Source organism: Pleurodeles waltl, chromosome 9 (assembly GCF_031143425.1).
Source record: "Pleurodeles waltl isolate 20211129_DDA chromosome 9, aPleWal1.hap1.20221129, whole genome shotgun sequence".
Classification (NCBI taxonomy): Eukaryota; Metazoa; Chordata; class Amphibia; order Caudata; family Salamandridae; genus Pleurodeles; species Pleurodeles waltl.
The window spans coordinates 380,373,033-380,394,298 of NC_090448.1; the positions used below are offsets into that span (position 1 = coordinate 380,373,033).

At 48.7% G+C, this 21,266-nt stretch overlaps 1 pseudogene; it reads right to left on the minus strand.

The window, feature by feature from the left end:
- Nucleotides 1–202: 202 nt before the first annotated feature.
- LOC138260548 (U1 spliceosomal RNA) lies at nucleotides 203–332 on the minus strand (annotated as a pseudogene).
- Between the last annotated feature and the right edge of the window lie 20,934 nt (nucleotides 333–21,266).

Here is a 21,266-nt window from a genome sequence, read left to right on the forward strand (position 1 = left end):
ATTAGCATAGCTTAGGTTAGTTATTAGCATAGGGATAGTTTAGTTTAGTTTAGTAGTTGTAATTTATAAGATGCTACTGCTGTTTTACTGTTAGGTGGGGATATGGGTAGGTAGTTTTTTTCTTCTTTTTTTTGTTTTGCAGACGCGTTTTTATTTTTTCCTTTTGTCTTTCTTAAAACCAGAGATCATGGGAAAGTGCGAAAGTGCGAAAGTGCGAAAGCAGTCCCCCACTACCAGAAATTAAACAGTTGAGTATCCAGCATTTAGTACATCCGATGTGCAATGGGAGAACCACCTTTGTGATCATGTTGTCTCCCCTGCCAGGTAAGTATTGGGTAGGTAGGTTGTTAAGGGGAGTTAATGTTTAGTATATGTTGAAAAAATAAAACAAACTTTAAAAAAAATACAAGCAAAATATATCATTGTTTAGGTTTCAATGTTTGGGTTGTTTGCGTATAGGTGTAGTTTATGTTATTATTGTGTGAAAATGTGTACTAAGCGGAGTGGGGGGGTTGATGTTTAACATGTCTGTTGTGATATATGTGTAGAGTAGTATAAGTTAAGATTAGGTAGGTTGAGGTAGTTTTTAGTTAAGTTGGTGTAGGTTAGTTAGCGTAGGTTCATTTAGGAATATTTTAGATAGGATAGGTAGGCTCAAGTAGTGTAGTTAGGTTCAGATTTTACAGGTTTTATCTAGATATTAATAAAGCTTTTGTTCTTCTTTCACAACTGCTTAGGAGTTGGCATATATTGTTAGGTTGTGTTAGGCACATGCTGTGGGGTTTTCCTGCAGTGTGTGTTTACATGTGTGGCTAGGTGAAACACCTACGGAGAATATCCTGTCAAGTTTGCAATGAATTCACTTAAGTAATCCTCAAACATCATTGTAAAATGTAAGTGCCCAAAACAGGCATTCCCATACTGTTGCAGTGTGTGCGTAAGTTGTGCTACATGTGTTGTTCGCTGGCTAGTATCGATGGAGGTGTTACCTTCCTGTGATGTAACTTCATTCACCCTAGTCATTGATGAATGCTAATTGTTGCACTTCATGCTTGTGATCATGAGTAACTACTTGCTAGTTTAAATGTACATAGAACTCACATAAACTATTCCTCTTGGCCTGTGTAGATTTGTCCATGGCTGTATGATACAATTCATTTAAGTAGTAGAGTGTCTTTAGGGTTAGATAATCTACCATGGTCTACTTAGTTCAATCATCAACAGACATACAACACACAGGTTGAGGATAGCGCATTTATTTACATGTGTGTAAATATGTAGGGTCAAAGTTGCAGTTATTTCAGCAACAACTGCAACATTGTTTTAGAGCTAAAGGATGCCCAGACAGAGTCAATGGGGGATACATGTCATGAGACATGTGTAGGAGAGGAGTATTCCAGTGAGGAGGATATCCAAATTGCTATTAGAGAAGGGATGCCACATTGACAGTCCACAAATGGATAATAGCAACAGGTGGGCAATCACAAAGTAGACAGTGCCAGATGACAAGGGCAATGGCATATTGCTCAGCACAAGTCCAATGGGCCACAGACAAATGTTACAGGGAAGTTTGCCACCTGAAAGTGGGGAAAACCACTTCTTCCTCCTCTGATGTATGGTGTGCCTCCCATGAGGGTGGTGGTGTTTGTGCATGAGGCATCTGAGACACACACAGGATGTGGCTCCCCTGACCCCAGCATCATTTGCCTGTGCCAACAAGAAGGCAACACAGCACTGAGAAGGGCCTGCTGGCTTGTCAGCACAGCAACAACGTCACTTTGAAGGCCCCAATGTTTGTAATATAGGAGTCCTGCTTCTGTTCCATCCATTGTAGGATGTTACGTATGGCCCCCAGCTGGGTGGCAACTTCACTTGTGTCACATTGGCAGGGCTGTTGTTGTTGCCTCTGCTTCATGACACCAGCAATATCAACCAGGGGCTGTTCCAATCTCTGGAGCGGAGTGTAGGTGCCTCAATTTGCATCAGAGATGTCCCTATTTGGATTGAGGCACCTAGGGACTCCCTAGAGGGGGCTAGCAATGGTCTCCATCCCCTCCTGCACCTCACCCAACATCTGCCTCTGGACTCCTACTGCATGGCGTTGAAATACACCCTGTTGGTCCTCTGAGTCCAGAGTGATGGGGCAGGTTGGGTTGTAGGCAGTTCCTCTCAAGTCCTGATGACACAGTCATCCCTTCTCCCTCCCAGACAAGGTGAGACAATGTAATTCAGGATTTGCGGAATGGTGTCATCGCCCATAGGGTGCAGGATGTCATTGACAACAGGTTGGTCTTCCTAGACAGGTAGCTTGTCAGGAGGAGTTGTTTCTCCCTCTGCAATAAAATGGATATATGTCAATGTTGGTCAATGCTAGATGTTGACAGTAGTTATCTGGCTGACATGCAGTATTTAAAATCATTCACTTTCAACTCAACATTGATGTGTGCTACCTATGTGACTTGTATGTACTGAGGGGAAATGGCAATGCATTTGCCTTTCAGGTGGCAGTATCTGTGTATTGTTCACATGCCACTGTGTGACAAGGGTGTTTGTTTGTGTCATATCACACATTATAACACAGTTACACAGATTGCTGGCCTGCCCTGCCAGTGTGGATATGTTGTGTTGAGGTACACATCCAGCTTGGTGATTGGCTCTTCTTTTCATGATGGCCTATGTCAAACGTTTTTCTTGTATTCATGTAAGTTTTTCATGTATTCATAGCACTACCCTGCAAATTGTAGCAACATTGACCCAGATCACCAGTGTACCTAGCATTCCCTGTGGCCACTACTGAGGCCACTACTCCTGTAAAAGTGAAGAGTGTTTTTGGTGTATTCAATTTGATCCTGCTGTCAGCCTTACACAACCTACATCATGGCAGTCTGCCTTGTGCTGTCTGGCATGCACATTGTGCGCTCATGTGTGCAAGGTGAATATTGTTGATGTATCCACACTACTTTACAAAGCTAGCAACTCATGCACTGCAGGAATGTGTAAGTGCATGTACTTGCCATGGGTGTGCTATCAGTCTAAACAGTGACCAGTGTGTGCGAACTCTGAGAGGATCTACACAGTGATACTAGATAGATAGTTAGCAATGACGCTCAGCCCATTTCATTGTTGCCAGTATTGATTATCTGCTGAGTATCACACATTGTTAGACTCATCCCCACTCACTTGAATGCATATGACTGCTCTGACAATCCTCATTTATGCTCAGTGACTTTGCTTACTGTCACACACAGATGGAAGGCTGATCATACATTGACTCACATGCGACACCAAAGCCTACATTTACATTCACCACGTTCAATTGCAGAACATGGCTGCATGTATTTGTGAGCTATGTATCAATCTAGACTCACACATGATAATATCTTTCATAATCCATGACAAGTACATACCCTGGTTTGCCACACAACTTTACCGATAATTCATAGCCTGAAAACATCACAGATTCATGCCCATAGTTATGGCAACCTAGCTCATCCTGTCACTTCTGAATCCACTGTGTATCATCCTCCTGCTTTAACATATGTACCCTGATACCATTTTTCTTCTTCCATCCCTTTCCTGGCACGTGCTACATCTTCCCCCTGGTGCACATCACATGTAGAATGTAGTACACCTATGCCCTCTTCTATATCATCCCTTCCCAGCTGCAACAGATGTGTGACAATATCAAACACTGCAAGGTGGGTGTGTAGCACAGGCTACCTTGCAGTACACCCTCCACTTCTCACCTCCTTGTTTTGCAATGTAACCTCATTCAAACACACTGACAGTTTAAGTGCTCAGCCGCACTTACATTGAATAGCACTATCAGGGGACAACCTGTCTCACACACCATCTATTGTTTCACAAAACACACAGCTCACTATTTTATGCATCACTTGCTTCACCCCCTCTAAGATATTTTCTATATCAGGATTGAGGGTGTTGGCTACCATGGCAGGCTACACCTGTGTGCTTACACCCCACACATCATGGCATCTGTGTGCAATGTAGTTTAATACTAGGGACTAAGGGACCTATTTACAAATCACATGCACTGCCACAGCAACACTTGTGTTAATGCACCGGTGGCGCAGATTGTGTACCGATATGTATGAGGCCACACAAAGTCTATTTGAATGCCTTTGGATGGCCACATAGATATGGAGTAAGTCAAGGCATTGAAAAATGGCTGCGTTGCCTTAGCCTGCGTCAGAGGGTCATTCGGCGGGCTTTGTGTTGGGTTTTCTAATGCAACCCCAATGGCTATTGACTCATTCCCTGAGAAATGGGTAAACTTGGACATGCGTACAAAACATATGCCTACCCAGAGCAGGCATGAGAAGGAGAAATAACTTTCTTTCTCCTCCTTTTTGTCTTTTGCTTGTGTGCTGCATTCTGCAGCACTGATAGGAAGAGGTAAATGCCTCCATGGATTGTTATTGTGCGGGAAGGTATGCCTTCCTGCACAAAGACAATCCTGCGTGCAACGCGGGCACCATTCCAACATGTTGCATGTGTGCCTGCATTGATGCTAGGCAGCCATAAGGGTGTCAGCACTGGGGTAAGGAACAGAAATGCACCTTTTTTTAACATAAATAGAATGTCTGCCCTTTCCCTGTTACGCAGGGCAGCACAATATGGTCACTTGCTGTGCTGCCCTGAGCCAGTATTGTCCCTCTGGATATGACTCTGCACATGGTCCTATGTGGTGGTACTTCACATAACCAACACCTGACTCTCCTCTCAGGTGAGGAATTGATCCTCTGACACCCACGTTCCATTCCATTCCTTTGTAGTCCAGATTTGACTGCATGGCCCCATGAGAATCCCACTAGCCTCATGGTGGAACGGGGCATGCATTATCCAAGCCATGGTTCCTGTGTCCTGCCATGTGGTGTTTGAGTCCAAGGGGCATATTTACAAGCCCTGTGAGCCACTGTTTCTTGTAGATATGGAGCATTTCTGCCCTTTACATGTGGTGCAGAGCAGCGCTGCATGGTCACTTGCTGCACTGCCCTGCGCCACTGGGCTTGTAAATATGCCCCCAGATCATTTGCTTGGTATTGAGTGACTTGTAGTCCTGGACACTAATGTTATACATTGTGCAAAAATTACAAAAACCCAATGGTGAAGCTGGACTGGTGCAGCACATCACACATGGACTAAACACACATGACGGCTGTGTACTGAGCTGTGCAATGTGTGTGTTTTCTTAAGTTACATTTCTATTATGTGTGACTGGACACATGGCCATTTCCATCCCATTGACCTTGCACTCAGTGAAGCCAAAAAAGATAGTATGCTGCGAAGCAGAACCTGACATGTTTGGTGCATATTTGGTGCAATTGTCCCTTGTTGCCACTTACCCTGGATGTCTGCACTGCCATGTCCTTCCACTCCTGCCAGCAACCCAGCTGAGATGACTGAAGCCACCTGCTCCTCCAAGGACGTCAGCTCCTCCTGGACTTCAGGTCCTCCTCCTCCCGTGCGCGTGGATGTCTTCAAGTTGCTGGCCTGTTTCTCCTTGGTCCTACTCTTGTACTTGTGCCAGTGTTTCTTGGAAGGTGTCATTGTCCTCTTGACTTGCCCTACACTGTTGATTTTATCCACTATGGCCTCTTTCTTCCCTAATGGCAATTTTAAGGTGACAAAGAGATGATGTTCATGCTTTCTTACCTCTGTTACTAGTATTTTATTCTCCTCCTCACTAAAATACATCTTCCTCTTCCCCTGGGACTCTGCCTGGACATACTGGCTGTGCGGGGGTTGTTGGGTTGTTACCCTGGCTGATGCTGCCTGCTCCATATTTTCCTTTCTGTGAATGAAGATTTTTTTTTTTTTTTTAACTGTGCTAGTTTTTTAAGGATTTCCGATGCATCACGCACTCAAAAGTGACTCACAGCTGATTTGCCCTCTTTTGCGTGCCGCAAATCAGCTGTGCATCACTTTTACAGCACATGCGTCAGTTTTCCCTGCAACCTCCCTCCCACAGGTGCATAAAATGTATTGGTGAAGCCTGGGACTTTACGCCGTGGTGAGCGTGACATAAATATCACACATCCATGGCGTAAGAAATTATCGTACTAAAGCGCAAGTTATTTTGACGCATCGCTGCCGCAATGAAACAGTATTTCTTCTTGTAAATAATCCCCCCAAGTAACTGCAGCTCTGTATCATTGACAATCATAATCAACCGCATTTGGTTGTGTTATAGATAGTAGAGATCATACACTAAGGACCTGATTTATATATTGGCAGGGAGGGTACTCTGTCGCAATGGAGTTCCATCCCCGCCAATATTGTGGGTCGCCTGCCACTTTTACATGTGGACAGACCTAAGGGTTAATCACGTCGAAGACTGCTTTGTCTCCAACGTGATTAATCCCCTTTGACGGCCCTGGGGAGCCACAGCAGTCAGAGAAATGGCTACATGTCCACCAACTCAATTTAGATGGGCAGACATAGGGGGTCATTCTGACCCTGGCGGCCGGTGGCCGCCAGGGCCACCGACCACGGGAGCACCGCCAACAGGCTGGCGGTGCTCCCACGAGCATTCTGACCGCGGCGGTTCAGCCGCGGTCAGAAGCGGCAAGTCGGCGGGCTCCCGCCGACTTACCGCTGCTCGGGGGAATCCTTCATGGCGGCGGAGCGCGCTCCGCCGCCATGAGGATTCTGACAGCCCCTACCGCCATCCTGTTCATGGCGGGAAACCCGCCATGAACAGGATGGCGGTAGGGGGTGCCGCGGGGCCCCTGGGGGCCCCTGCTGTGCCCATGCCAATGGCATGGGCACGGCAGGGGCCCCCGTAAGAGGGCCCCGCAAAGTATTTCAGTGTCTGCCATGCAGACACTGAAATACGCGACGGGTGCAAACTGCACCCGTCGCACCCCTGCAACTACGCCGGCTCAATTCTGAGCCGGCGTCCTCGTTGCAGGGGCATTTCCTCTGGGCCGGCGGGCGCTCTTTCGGAGAGCGTCCGCCGGCCCAGAGGAAATGTTAGAATGGCCGCCGCGGTCTTGTGACCGCGGTGCGGTCATTTGGCGGCGGAACCTTGGCGGACGGCCTCCGCCGTCCGCCAAGGTTAAAATCAGGGCCATAGTCATTTTTTACTGTTTCTTATCGCCAGGTACAATCTGGCTGTACGGAACAGTAAAAACATACTTTCTTTCTTTGTGAAAAGATAATCTTGTTTGGATTTTTTTTTTAAAAAGACGAAAAGAATACTGATTGCCACAGGGCCGCATCTTTCTAATGCAGCCCCGTAGCAAACAGAAAAATGCATTGATAGCAACCACTATGACGTAGTTCCTACCATTGCCTTTATAAATGACTGCCTGCTAGGCCTGCTGGCGGGTGAACTATTCTCGGCCTGGTGGACGTGAAGTCCTCCGCCAGGCCAAAGGGGAATAATACTCTGTCCACCAGGAAATAAATCGGGCCAAGTTTGAGAGTTTTTTTGAGTTAATATATGTGCTAAAGACAGAAAACAGAAATGTGCAGACCCCTTCTGCATATACACAGCACAGCAATGGAACCCTGTTGAATAATACATCCAAGGACACACAAAGTAAGGTAAACGGCTTTATAAAGAGTTTTACATTCTCTGCAGATGAGCTCTATAGTCCAAAAAAGCTATATTTAAGCACAATGAGGGAACATTCTACAGCGAAACATTATGAAAAGTATGGGAAATAAAGCGAAGCTTTTGTAAAGCACACATTTGAAGTACCTTCTCATCGTGTAAAATGATTAGATACGTGCTTTATAGTTTAGGTTCACTCAATTGAAAAGGTTTTCTGGTTCCACTAAAATGTACATTGGTGGGTTGGCGGTTCTGCAGACACTTTTAAATTGACAATTTTAATTTATGTTATTTCATGTAAACATCTGACGTGGATTATGAAAAGTAATTCCTCATTTGCATCTGGCTCTGAGGGACAAGAGCTCTTCATCAGAAGAAATGGAAAGCAATTAGCAACACCAGACAAGGAAAGTCAGACAGGTCAAAGGAGCGCACCCCTCAATGGAAAGAAGAAGTGCACCAGTAGCAGGCCAGACTTCCCCATGAGCAGCACAACCATCCACAGAAGCCACATCTCCAGAAGCACAAGGGTGAGGCACCTCCCAACATGGCTCAGGGTTCGAACTGCAGGCATCCAGAAGGGAGACTCAAAGACTCATGCTGTCTCCTGGATTACATAATCACAATTCTATTATATATATATGTGTGTGTTCACCTAGGACCCAAGCTTTACTGGGATTGGAGCTCTCTGAAAGAAGTGAGCGGTGCAGAAGGGTTGCGAGGATGGGCCTTTTGCTGAATATTTTGTAAATTTGTGCCACTTTTGCATCAAAAAATGACGCAAATGCGGCGCTAAAAAAGTATAAATATGGGCCCGAAAGCGCTCTGTGCAGACTTTAGTGAGGAGGATCATGATGCCAAATATTTTAAATTGAGAAACACAAATATTCTAAAATTAATTTGAAAAGATGTCAGCCTGTTTTTTTTCTTTATATAAATTTAATAAAAGTATTTCAGAATTAAATGAAAATTCATTAAAAAGCGTCTGTGCCTTCCCTGGATATCTATTCACCAAAAACACCAGGGGTAACGTAAATGTCACTTTCATTCACAAACACGTGCTTACACTAGACACACATTAGCACACTCTCACATAAACACACCCTCATTCGCAAGCACTCACATAACATTCATTTGCCAAGCTGCCAGGGAAGGTAATTTTTCATATCACTGTATCATTGTGCCCCAATTCTTATTACACTAATAGTAAATAATATAATACTATTCACTATTAGTGTAATAAAAAAAAAAAAATCAGAAAACAAGGAGTTGAGTCCTAGCCGATGTCCATATGGTCGAGCTGCCACTGTGCTCTTGGTACTCTGAGGCCAGGGGGTCACAAAGATAGTGACAGAGGTTGTAAGAGAGAAGCCAGGAGTCGCAGCTGTGACCACTGAATGACACCCATAGTGCCTTCACAGGACCACCAGAAGAACTTCTATGGGAATGGAACACTTTTGAGATCACAGGTCCTGCAACGTGTTGGCTCGCGTCCAGGAACTGGGTCTGTGCAGAGAGGAGGACTTCACTGTGGCAGAGCTAAAAGTAAATGCTACTGTTGGGACGCTATGTCGGGTACCATGGGGCCTTCTTTTAGGTTCATGGCTTGATCATTTTTAGCAACAGGAGCTGGATCTCAAGAATCAAATTGTGACCTTTCCTTGTCCTGAACGTCTTGTTAACATGAAAAAAGTAGGCCCATATTTAAGGAAAGTTAGCTTCACCTCAGCAGCACTAATTTAACTCCGTATTTATATTTTGATGCTAGACACGCCTAGTGTCAAAATATTGGAGTTAGCGCCATTTGTAGGAAGTGCCAACCCACCTTGCGTCAATGAGATGCAAGATAAGCGTTTCCTTCCTTAAAGTGATGCTAGCCCTCCAGCGCCGTACTTAACTCACGACACTGAAACAACGCGCAACTAGGAGCTGGACCAAAATAATAGTGCTACATTATTTAACGCTTGGCCAGACCAGGCGTTAATGTGCTGGTAGGCCCATTTCCATGGGGAAACACCATGGAATGGGCACAAAGATGCCCACCCCAACCTCTAGCATTACCATCACTCACACCACAGGGGCACTACAAGAGGAGGGAGCCCATCCCAGGTAATTTGCAGGTAAGTGTATGTGTCTAAGGCCCTCATTACGACATTGGCGGTAAGAGCCGCTTACCGCCATGCTGACTGCCGCCAACATACCGCGACCGCTGCGGTATACCGCTACCCGTATTATGACCCACACATAGAAATCTCCCACTGAACAGACACACACACAAGCCCGCCAGCCCGAAGGTCAGTGATAAACTGGTGGTACCAAAATCCACATCGTTACGCCAACAGAACGATGCCCACAGCATCATGACCCACGAATCACTGCGGTGGTCATTCAACCGTGGTAAATCATTGGCAGTACACACCGCCACTCTCAAAATACACACACACTAACTAAATACCACATTGGACAATTCAAACTACACACACCTGACACATATACACACACCCACTCCCACAAACCACTATAAAACACACACCCACAATACCCACAACCCTTTACGACCCAAAGATTTTGGCAAGTGAGAGAGAGACAAGCCAGGAGCACCCACTGAATCTGAGCCACAAAACACCATCACCCATACACCATACACACACCCCAACACATCACCCCACACACCCTCACACATACCACTCACACTACACCCATGGCACCACAAAGCCACCCCAGGTTCTCAGAGGAGGAGCTAAGGGTCATGGTAGAGGAAATCATCCGGGTAGAGCCACAGCTATTCGGATCACAGGTGCAGCAGACATCTATTGCAAAGAAGATGGAGCTATGCGGAGAGTCGTGGACAGGGTCAATGCAGTGGGACAGCACCCCAGAACAAGGGATACCATCAGGAAGAGGTGGAACGGCCTACGGGGTAAGGTGCGTTCTGTGGTTGCAAGGCACCAGATAGCTGTACAGAGGACTGGCGGTGGACCCCACCTCCTCCCCCACAACTAACAACATGGGAGGAGCAAGTCTTGGCAATCATGCATCCTGAGGGCCTGGCAGGAGTAGCAGGAGGACTGGACTCTGGTAAGTCTAATCTTTACTACTTTATCCCCCCCACCTGCATGCCATCACAAACAACAACCCGTACCCACTCCCCTATCACCCCACCACCTCACACATACCCCACCATCACAACTCACTCATCCCAATACCAAGCCCTGTATGCAACAACAATGCATGGGCACAACTCACAGAGCTGCATGGACACCCATCACCACAGCATTCACACTAGTGACAATCACTTAGCCAAACCAATCACAACTCACACAAGCCACATCTGCCTTGCTAATAACAACCATAGAGGGAAACATATGCATGCACAAGATGGCACACACACATACAATAACACTGCATTTACATCCCCACAGGACCCCCACTCAACATTACCGGAGAGGAGGTGCCAGCCACATCCAGTCCCCCCCCTCAGAAGAGGCCCACAATGATGACAGCAGCTCTGCACGCCTGGATCACAATGACCAACCTGGCCCATCAGGGACCTCTGGACAGTCAGTTACCCAGGCACAGTCCCAACCCACCACAGAGCCTCCCCCCTCAGGAAACACCACCACAGCACCCACCCGGCTGGCCCATCCTTCTGTCCCCAGGACACGTCAATCAGCAGTGTGTCTACCACTGCAGGGACCCTAGGCAACTCCACAAACACAGGACGATCAGGGACCTGGGGTCAGTGTCAGTGGGCACACAGTTCAGGGGACAGAGGCACAGGACAACAGGGAAGCTGGGAGGACTGCTGTGCGACAGGGGGAGGAAAGGGCCCAGGGAACCGACTCTCCACGAGGCACTCACCAACATCCTGGGAGCATACCACCATTCCCAGGAGACCATGGGCCACATACTGGCCAGGTTGCAGGAGACCCAGCGGCTGCAGGAAGGACAGTACCTGGGGATCAGGCAGGACATGAGAGACATCTACACCGCCCTGGTCACCGTTGCAGGGGTTCTGGCAGACATGGCCAACACCATGAGGGAGGCAGTGGCACACCAACGGACCCCTGACACTAGCCACACCGAAGAACAGCCCTCCACCTCCGCCGATGCTAGTGGACAAGAGGCCCGCCATAGGCACAACAGGCCACCAGCACCCCACCCCCTGCAGAAGGAGAACCACCATGCAAACAATCCCTGCAATCCAGGCAGAAGCCAGAGAACATTGCCAAAACCCCCGCCAAGAAATGAGACTCTCCTGATTGTCACCCTTGTGTCCCACTCTGTCACCCTGTCCACCTTAAACTGCCATTGCTCACCTTCCTATGCCCCCTTGGACAATGCACCTGTGATACAAATAGACTTTCCTCCATCAGCAACCCAGCTCATTGCAAGACTCCCTCCACTTTATAGCACCAAAATAAACACCCTTGGAACAAAATCAAATATGGAGTCTGTCAATTGTTAATGTATTAGTTTCACAAACTGTAAACATTGCAATTCAAATGCACAGTAATATTCACATCGGTATGACCTGTAGTGGGTAGCAGTAAACACACCAGGAGCCAGAGTGGGGCACAGAGATCTGAAAATAGAGATGCCAAAGGGTACAGTAAGTGGCCATAGAAATAGGGAATTCAGGCTGTCACTTCAATGTCAAAGACAAAACTGTAATGGAAGGTGAGTGTCTTACCTGTGTGGCACTGGAAGTACTGTTAAATTAGTGTAGTTCTGTTGTCCACATCTTCTTCCTCTGCCTCCTCTTCGTCACTGTCCACAGGCTCCACCGCTGCCACATGACCATCCCCAGGCTCATCCTCCTGTAGAAAAGGCACCTGGCGTCTCAAGGCCAGGTTGTGCAACATGCAACGATGATCTTGCACACCTTCTTGGGTGATTAGTACAGGGATCCACCTGTCAGATGGAGGCACCGGAATCTGGCCTTCAGGAGGCTAAAGGTTCGCTCAGTGATCCTCCTTGTTCGCCCATGTGCCTCATTGTAACGTTCCTCTGCCCTTCTCCTGGCATTCCTCACTGGGGTCAGTAGCCATGAGAGGCTGGGGTAACCAGAGTCATCTGCAAATGTTGAGGGATACCTTTTAGCCACACACTCACCCTTAGGGCCAAACCCACACCCATAAACCTACATCAACTGGGTGGGGCTCATGGGCTGACCTATCAGCCACACCTGGTGCCTCTGGAGTTGAGCCATCACATATGGGATGCTGCTATTCCTCAGGATATAGGCATCATTCACAGAGCCAGGATACTTGGCATTGACATGGGAGATGTACTGGTCCGCCAAACACACCATCTGCACATTCAGAGAGTGAAAGCTTTTCCTATTTCTGAACACTTGCTCATTTCTCCAGCGTAGGACAAATGCAATATGTGTACCATAAATGGCACCAATGATGTTGGGGATATGTCCCAGTGCAGAGAAGCCAGCCTTCAATGTGGCCAAATCCTCCACCTGGGGGAATACGATGTAGCTGTGCATGTGTTTCAGCAGGGTAGACAACACTCTGGTCAGAACGTTTGAGAACATAGGCTCTGACATCCCTGATGCCATGGCCACTGTCGCTTGGAAGGAACCACTTGCCAGGAAATGGAGCACTGACAGGACCTGCACTAGAGGGAGTATACCTGTGGGGTGGCGGATAGCTGAGATCAGGTCTGGCTCCTTTTGGGTGCACAGTTCTTGGATTGTGGTCCTATCAAGTCTGTAGGTCAGGATAATGTGCCTGTCCTCCATTGTCGCCAGGTCCACCAGGGGTCTATACATGGGGGATGTCTCCATCTCCTATTCATCCTCAGTGGTTGAACTCTAGGGTGCAAAATGGTGAGCAGAAGGTCATATTCACACATATTTCAACATTAATATGCAATTTTTGTTTTACAGAAACGGTATGTGAACTCGTAAGTCAGTTGATGTGCCAATGTCTACTGTGACACAGTTAGGTGCCATGGCCTGTGCCCCCTTGAAATGGCAGCTGCCTGACCTGTGAGGAGGGACAAGTGGAAATGCAGTAATTCCGCCGGCATTGGGGGCCGTTGCGGTCAATGACTGCCACACAACACCGCATTGGTTATCTTTGGGCCCTATGGGTTCCAGGAGCCAATGGCGATGTATGCTGGCGGTGACGGTACGCACCGCCGTGGATGTGACCGCCATTTTCTATCTGTGCACTCACTTGCAACCTGACCTTCAACAGGAGAAGACCTACACTGCAAGTGCTGCTGTGACCTGTGTCTGGAAGCGACAATGGATCGAGTGTCTGGGGAAAGGGCCCCTGCCTTCAATTCGGAGGAGTTGGAGAGACTGGTGGTTGGGGTCCTACCTCAGTACACTTTACTCTATGGTCCTGCAGACAAACAGGTGAGTACACTGTGAGCAAGATGCGTGGGCCATGAATGTATGGATTGCTATGTGTGTAAGCCTCACGTGAGGTGGGGTATGAGGGGTCCTCGGCAGAGTGCTGCATGTATGGTGGTCAATGTATGTGTGTAAGTGGATGGGGAGGATATATTGGGCCATGAGTATAACAGTCCAGACATTATGACTAATACCTTTTCTGCTGTATTTTTTCTGCAGTTCAGTGCCTAGCAAAAAAGGGAATTTGGCGTGCCATCGCCAAGTATGTGCGGACCATGGGGGTCTTTGACAGACGGAGCACCCACTGCCGCAAACGGTGGGAGGACCTGCACCACTGGGAAAGGAAGACGGCGGAGGCCCAGCTGGGGCTGGCTTCCCAATGAGGAAAGGGTGCCCGTCGTACCCTGACCCCCCTGATGTTCTGCATCCTGGCAGTGGCCTATCCTGAGTTGGATGGGCGCTTGAAGGCATCACAGCAGCCACAAGGGGGTGAGGACAGATCCTGAATCATGACTTTGCGCACGTTAAGGTATTACCTGGGTGAGGGATGTGGGCTGCGAGTTCCCCTAGGCAAGGGCGAACATGGCAGGGTATGTTCAATGATGGGCAAGCTCAGATGCACTCCAACCCCAATAATGTTAGTGGGCATCTACTACTGGGCAGGGTCCTGAGGGTTTCAGGGGTGCAGCTAATGGCGTTAGGCATTGTACCCCATGGGCTGGTGACTAGCACTGTAACTGGTAGTGCATGGCCTAGTACATAGGGCTGTTCCCTGTGAGTTGTGCACGCCAACGGTAGTGTTGTTGCTGGCACTGACCAAGTGTATCCTCTGTCTCTCCCCCCTATTTTAGTTTTGTCACCCTGTCCTTGTGTGCATTAGCATAATCTGGCAGAGGAGCAGAGGCACCAGAGACGGAGGGAGCTGCATCCCACATGGGCCTGGAGGATGAATCCACCAACGGTGAAGGTACCAGTGGGACGGAGGGCGAGGGGAGCACCACGACGGAGACAGGAGGGGACACTACCGACAGCGACACCTCCTCCGATGGCAGCTCCCTGGCGGTGGCAGACACCTCTGTGGCCACCCCAACTACAGGTACAGCCGCCACCCCTGTACCAGCACCGCCCTCCCAGCAGCCCCTCAGCGTGTTTCCCGTGCCTGCTCACCCAGGAGGGTGGGCATCTCCTTTGCCCCAGGCACCTCAGGCCCTGCCCCATTCAGCCCTGCTGCCCTCAGTGAGGAGGCTATTGACCTCCTGAAATCCCTCTCTGTTGGGCAGTCAACCATACTGAATGCCATTCAGGGTGTAGCAGGGCATTTGCAACAAGCAAGTGCATACCTGGAGGGCATTCACACTGGCGTGGCGGCCCAACAGAGAGCATTCCAGGCTCTGGCCAACGCACTGATGGCAGCCATTGTCCCTGTCTCCAGCCTACCCCCTCCAACTTCCTCTACCCAGTCCCATTCCCCTCAACCCCAGCCTATCCCAAGCACACTTTCAGACCAGAAATCACCCAAATAAACACACAGAAGTGGCTCAGGCAAACACAAGCACCACACTTCATCTCACAAGCACTCACACAAGCACCATCCACATGCAGACACACCAACATCCACTGCCTCCACTGTGTCCCCCTCGTCGTCGTTGTCCACCTCCCTCCCAGTAGCGTCTCCACTCACACCTGCATGCACTACATCCTCATCCACTACCTCCATCACCAGCACGCCTATCACTACACACCCCTCACTGGCAGTCACCACCCCCAGATCAATGCACACGTCCCCTGTGTCCTCTCTCATTGTGTCTGTGCCCCCTCCTCCCAAAGTACACAAACGCAAGCACACACACACCCAACAGCCATCCACCTCACAACAGCATCCAGCCCATGCACCTGCACCCAAACACAGCAGACTGACACCTCTTACAACCACTCCCTCTTCCTTCACTCCCAAACCTTCACCCTCTTCCTGCTCCGGTAGCCCTAAGAACCTTTTCCTCACCACCCTTGACCTATTCCCTACCCCCCCAGTCCTTCACTTCGGGCCAGGGTGGCTAGAACCCAGCCCAGCACCTTAGCCACCCAGTCCACGGCCACTGTGGTTTCTGCAGCAACTGCAGGTGTGAGAGGCTCCACTGAGGCACCCGTCAGCCCAGCCAGTGTGCCAGCACCACCTGCCAAAGCCAAGAAGGGTCCGCCACCTAACAAGGTCAAGAAGGGGACACCAGACAGCAAGGGGAAGGAGGCACCACCAGCCAGCAAGGGCAAGAAAAAGACAACAGCTGGCAGAAGCAAGGAGGCACCACCATCTGCCAAGGGCAGGAAGGGGCACACAACACCAGCCATGCCACTTCAGCTGTCCGATGCTGCAGGTGAAGGCCTGGAGGTTACCACCACCACTGGCAGCACCGCCACCTGCACCGCGGCCAGCACCGCCACCTGCACTGCAGCCGCCACTGCCACATGCACTGCCGGCAGCAGCACCACTGCCAGCAGCAGCAGCCCCCGTGGGCAGCCGTCCAAGGCTGCAGGTGAAGGCCTGGAGGCTACCACCACCACTGTCAGCACCACCACCTGCAGCACAACTGGCATCCACTGAGCAGCCGTCACCGCTGGCGAACAGTGTGTAGTGGTGACTACATGGGCTGCAGTGCGTCCTAGCCCCTGTGACACCTGTCGGTGTGACACACAGGTGAGAGACTGTAACCCTGCCCCATCCAGTATATAGCACACTGGGCACAAGGCCCACCCTAGAACCAGTGGAAGAAGGCATCCACTCACCTCCTCCTTGCCAGGATGAAGCACACTGGGCACAAGACCCCCTCCAGAACCAGTGGAAGAAGGCATCCACTCACCTCCTCCTTGCCAGGATAAAGCACACTGGGCACAAGGCCCCTCCCAGAACCAGTGGAAGAAACCACCCACTTGAGAGACTGTGGCCTTGCACTCCCCAGGACCAAGCAGTGGGCAAACCACCCACTTGAGAGACTGTGACTTTGCACTCCCCGGGACCAAGCAGTGGGTAAACCACCCACTACAGAGACTGTGGCCTTGCACTTCCCAGCACCAAGCAGTGGGCAAAACACCCACTTGAGAGACTGTGGCTTTGCACTCCCAGGACCACGCAGTGGGCAAACCACCCACTTGAGATACTGTGGCTTTGCACTCCCCAGGACCAAGCAGTGGGCAAACCACCCACTAGAGAGACTGTGGACTTGCACTTCCCAGGACCAAGCAGTGGGCTAACCTCCCACTTGAGAGACTGTGGCTTTGCACTCCCCAGGACCAAGCAGTGGGCAAACCACCCACTTGAGAGACTGTGGCTTTGCACTCCCCAAGACCAAGCAGTGGGCAAACCACCCACTAGAGAGACTGTGGCTTTGCACTCCCCAGGACCAAACAGTGGGCAAACCACCCACGTGAGAGACTGTGGCTTTGCACTCCCCAGGACCAAGCAGTGGGCATGGAGCCCCCTCCAGGCCAGTGGTGTTGTACCATCTTCCGGCTGAGGTGCCCCCCCATTCCCATCCCCCTGAGGTGCCTGTATGTTTTCGACCTGATGCCCCTGCAGTGTTCTCTCCGTATTGAGGCAGGAGTCAAGTGTGGCCTTGGCCTATGTGTTTTGGCCCAGTGGGACAAGGACATTTTGGAGTGGGCATTGTCCCTCCTTTTGTATATATTGCACATATTGTACATACTGTTTATTGATTTAAGTACGTATTTATCTAAAACTGTATTATTGCACTAATTTTACTCCATTCCTTTTGTCCTTGCGTTTTTCCTGAGGGTTACGGGGTGTATATGTAATGTTGTTGCATCTGTTTGTGTGTATGGTGTTGGGAGTGGGGGTGTTGCATTTTGCATGTGTGTGTCACTCTCTTTTTCCTCCGCCCCTCCCTTGAGTGCTAGGTGCACTACTCACTGTGGTCATTTTCGCCGGCGTTCATGTTCCTGGTTGATTAGAAGGTACACCAGCATTGAGAAAAAGTGCAGCTAGGGCTCCATGGCGTCCTTGAGTGTCTAGACATGAGTCGTTTCCCTTCAGAGTACTGCTTCCGCCGTGCTTTTGATGGGTTTGGTACCGCCTCGGAAAAGGTGGCAGATAGGCGTGTTGTAATGTAGTGGGCGGTACATTGTCTTCCGCCTGGCTGTTGGTGGTTACCGCCGCGGTGTTTTTCCTACCGCCGTGGCAGTCGGTGTGTTAAAGAGGCTGTCTGTGTTGGCGGTTTCCACCGTGGTCATGATTCCAATTTTTTTTACCGCGGTCTGTTGGCGGTGTTACCGCCGCTTTATCGCCAACTGCCAGGGTTGTAATGAGGGCCTTAGTGTTGTGTGTGTTATGCCTTTAATTGTGTTTGACCAATGACTTTGTGTTTCACCACTGCGCATATTAGTAGCTCAATGTTCACCAGTAGCACATTAAGGGCCAGATGTAGCAAATAAAAAATTTGCGAGTTGCAAAGTGCGAGTCCATGCGACTCGCAATTTGCAAATCGCAAATTGGTATGCAGTACGGTGTCTCAGACACCGACTGCGACTCGCTATGGGGTCGCAATGACCCACCTCATCAATAATTATGAGGTGGGTCGCAAATTGCGGCCCCAGAGAGAGTATAGGCACTCGCAAACATGGAGGCCTGCTGTCGTCAGCAGACCTCCATGTTCGTGACTGCTTTCAATAAAGCATTTTTTTATTTTTTATGTGTAGCCCGTTTTCCTTAAAGGAAAACGAGCTGCACTTAAAAAAAAAAACGAAACCTTTAGTTTCGTTTTTTTTTCAGGGCAGGTAGTGGTCCCTTGGACCACTACCTACCCTGAAAAAATTGTTTTGGGTCCATTCACAAAGTGGAAGGGGTCCCATGGGGACCCCTTTCAATTTGCGAGTGGGTTACCATCCACTTGAAGTGGGTGGTAACTGCGACACCATTTGCGACCGCGTAGGCGGTCGCAAATGGTATTGCATACCACTCAGAATCGCAAATAGGAAGGGAACACCCCTTCCTATTTGCGATTCTGAAATGCATATGCATTTCTGCATAGCAAAGAGGCATTTGCGCCTCGCAAACGGCGATTTTCGCCGTTTGCGAGGCGCAAATCCTTTGCTACATCTGGCCCCAAATGTTGTATTCAGTTTAGCTGCCTATTGGCTTTAACATGGCATTAGACATTACATTCAGTATTCAGTTTAGCTGTCTATTGGCTTTAACATGGCATTAGACATTACATTCTGTATTCAGTTTAGCTGCCTATTGGCTTCAACATGGCATTAGACATTACATTTGGTATTTAGGTTAGCTGCCTATTGGCTTAAACGTGGAGTTAGACATTGCAGTTGAGACATTGCAGATGAGCTGTGTTTTTCCACATGGTTGACCAAGCTGTGTTTTTCGTATTGAATTCACACCAAACCCTAGCTGATAAGAGAGTGTAGATTTTGTGTTTACCTCTCAATCCAGCCTGGGAACGAGTGAAGTTTGGAGACTTGGCCACTCTCCAGACTTGTTCGGTTCCCACACTGAGCCAGCATTTTTGCTTTTAATGGTGGCCCTGGGCAGCAGCGAGGGGAGATTCTCCAGGACTTCAGTCAGGAGCGGACGTCAGCTGCCTGGCTCCTGTTTGGGTGGAAAGTCTCCTTCTCGCAGTTGAACAGGAGTCATCAACTTGAAGATAGGAGAAAGATGACAAGCAGTGATAGGCCCTACGATGATGCACTTTTGACTTTTATTCTTTGCTTTGAAGTTATGCTATAATATAACCACATTTATTTGCTGTGTACATTGCAATTGAGAAGTACTTTGATATATTTTGCTTTCATTGCTGCGACTACTTTTAAACGTGTGCTTCCAACCTACTAATCTCGTCTTTCAGGAACCTCGTGGTGAAGTAATAATAATAAATGTCTTCTTTAAACTAGAAGTGCATTCCAGAGAAGTTTTGTCAGCTCAGTCATAAGATAAGGAAAGCAAAACAGTGTGCCACTGGGGGCCCCTTACATAGGACCCCTTGGCTGGAACTGGGTATGTTGGGCTTGTCCTGGGGACACTGGTTACCTGTGGTGGGCATTGGGGTTGTGGTAATGACTCCTGTCTATTATTAGACAGGAGTCATTTTTTGGCTGCTTGTGTGTCAAAAAATGACGCTAGGCTGACTAGCGGCAGATATTTCGCTAGTACCATTTCCCCTAACGCCATCCATCACCGGCTAGCAACTTTTTTTGAGACGCTAGCCATTCTTTAGCGCCATCATGCGTCATTTCGTAAATATTGTGCATGGGTGGCGTTAGGTAATGGTCTAGGCTTGCGTTAAATTAAATGACACACAACTGCGCTAGCGCAGTTGTGCACCATTTTTCATAAATATGGGCTGTAGTATCATCCACAGTGGTCATATTTAATGACATACTATGGGGCATATTTAAGAAAAGTGTGTGTATTTAAAATCCAATGCACAATGGCGCAGGGTAGGGGGGAATAACGTCATTTTTTGACGCTACTGATGTACTCCGCAGAAGTAGCGCCAAAATTTTAATGCTACTCCTGCAAAGTACATAGTGGTATTCAGTGGCATGCCCCCTTTTAACGTCCACTCTGAGTAGGTGTTAAAAGTGCCCAAAAAAATGACGCACCATTTTTTTTGGCCCCCCTTAGAGGGGAACACCCACTTTGTAGACTTTATGCCTGGTGCAGGCATAATGCAGCGCACAGGGTTACAAATGCATGCATTTAGCACATTAGCGTAAAAAAGACACTGATGTGACATTAGAATGGCGCTAGGGGCTCTTAAATATGCCCCTGAACGTCTCCATTGTGACGTTTCCTTGGTATGAAAGGCTGGTATCCAGCAGGGTCCAGCAACATTGCACACAAGGAGCCAGATGTACAAAGCTGTTTAGTGGTCACTATCAGAGAAATGTGCTGATTGCAACCGCTAAATGGCCTTGTACCATGTACCAACCCTATTTTGCGAGTCAGTAACCTATTATCACTCCTATTACAATGCCAAGGGCGTCACTTCCTAATAATGAGTCACAGGGCGATGTATGATTGTTTTGCGATTGGGAATGCTGTTGCAAAACAATCGCAGTTACCACCAATTTCAAAATGGTGCTAACCCATTCACAAATGGCAAGGGGTCCCCAAGAGACCCCTTCTCCTTTGTGAATGGGGGCATCAACATTTTTTCATAGCAGGCAGTGGTCCCACCAACCACTGCCTACTCTGAAAAAACAAAAAGAAAACTTTCCTTTAAGGAAAACGAGCTACATTTTTTAAAAATTGCTTTATTTAAAAAGCAACCACGGACTTGGTGG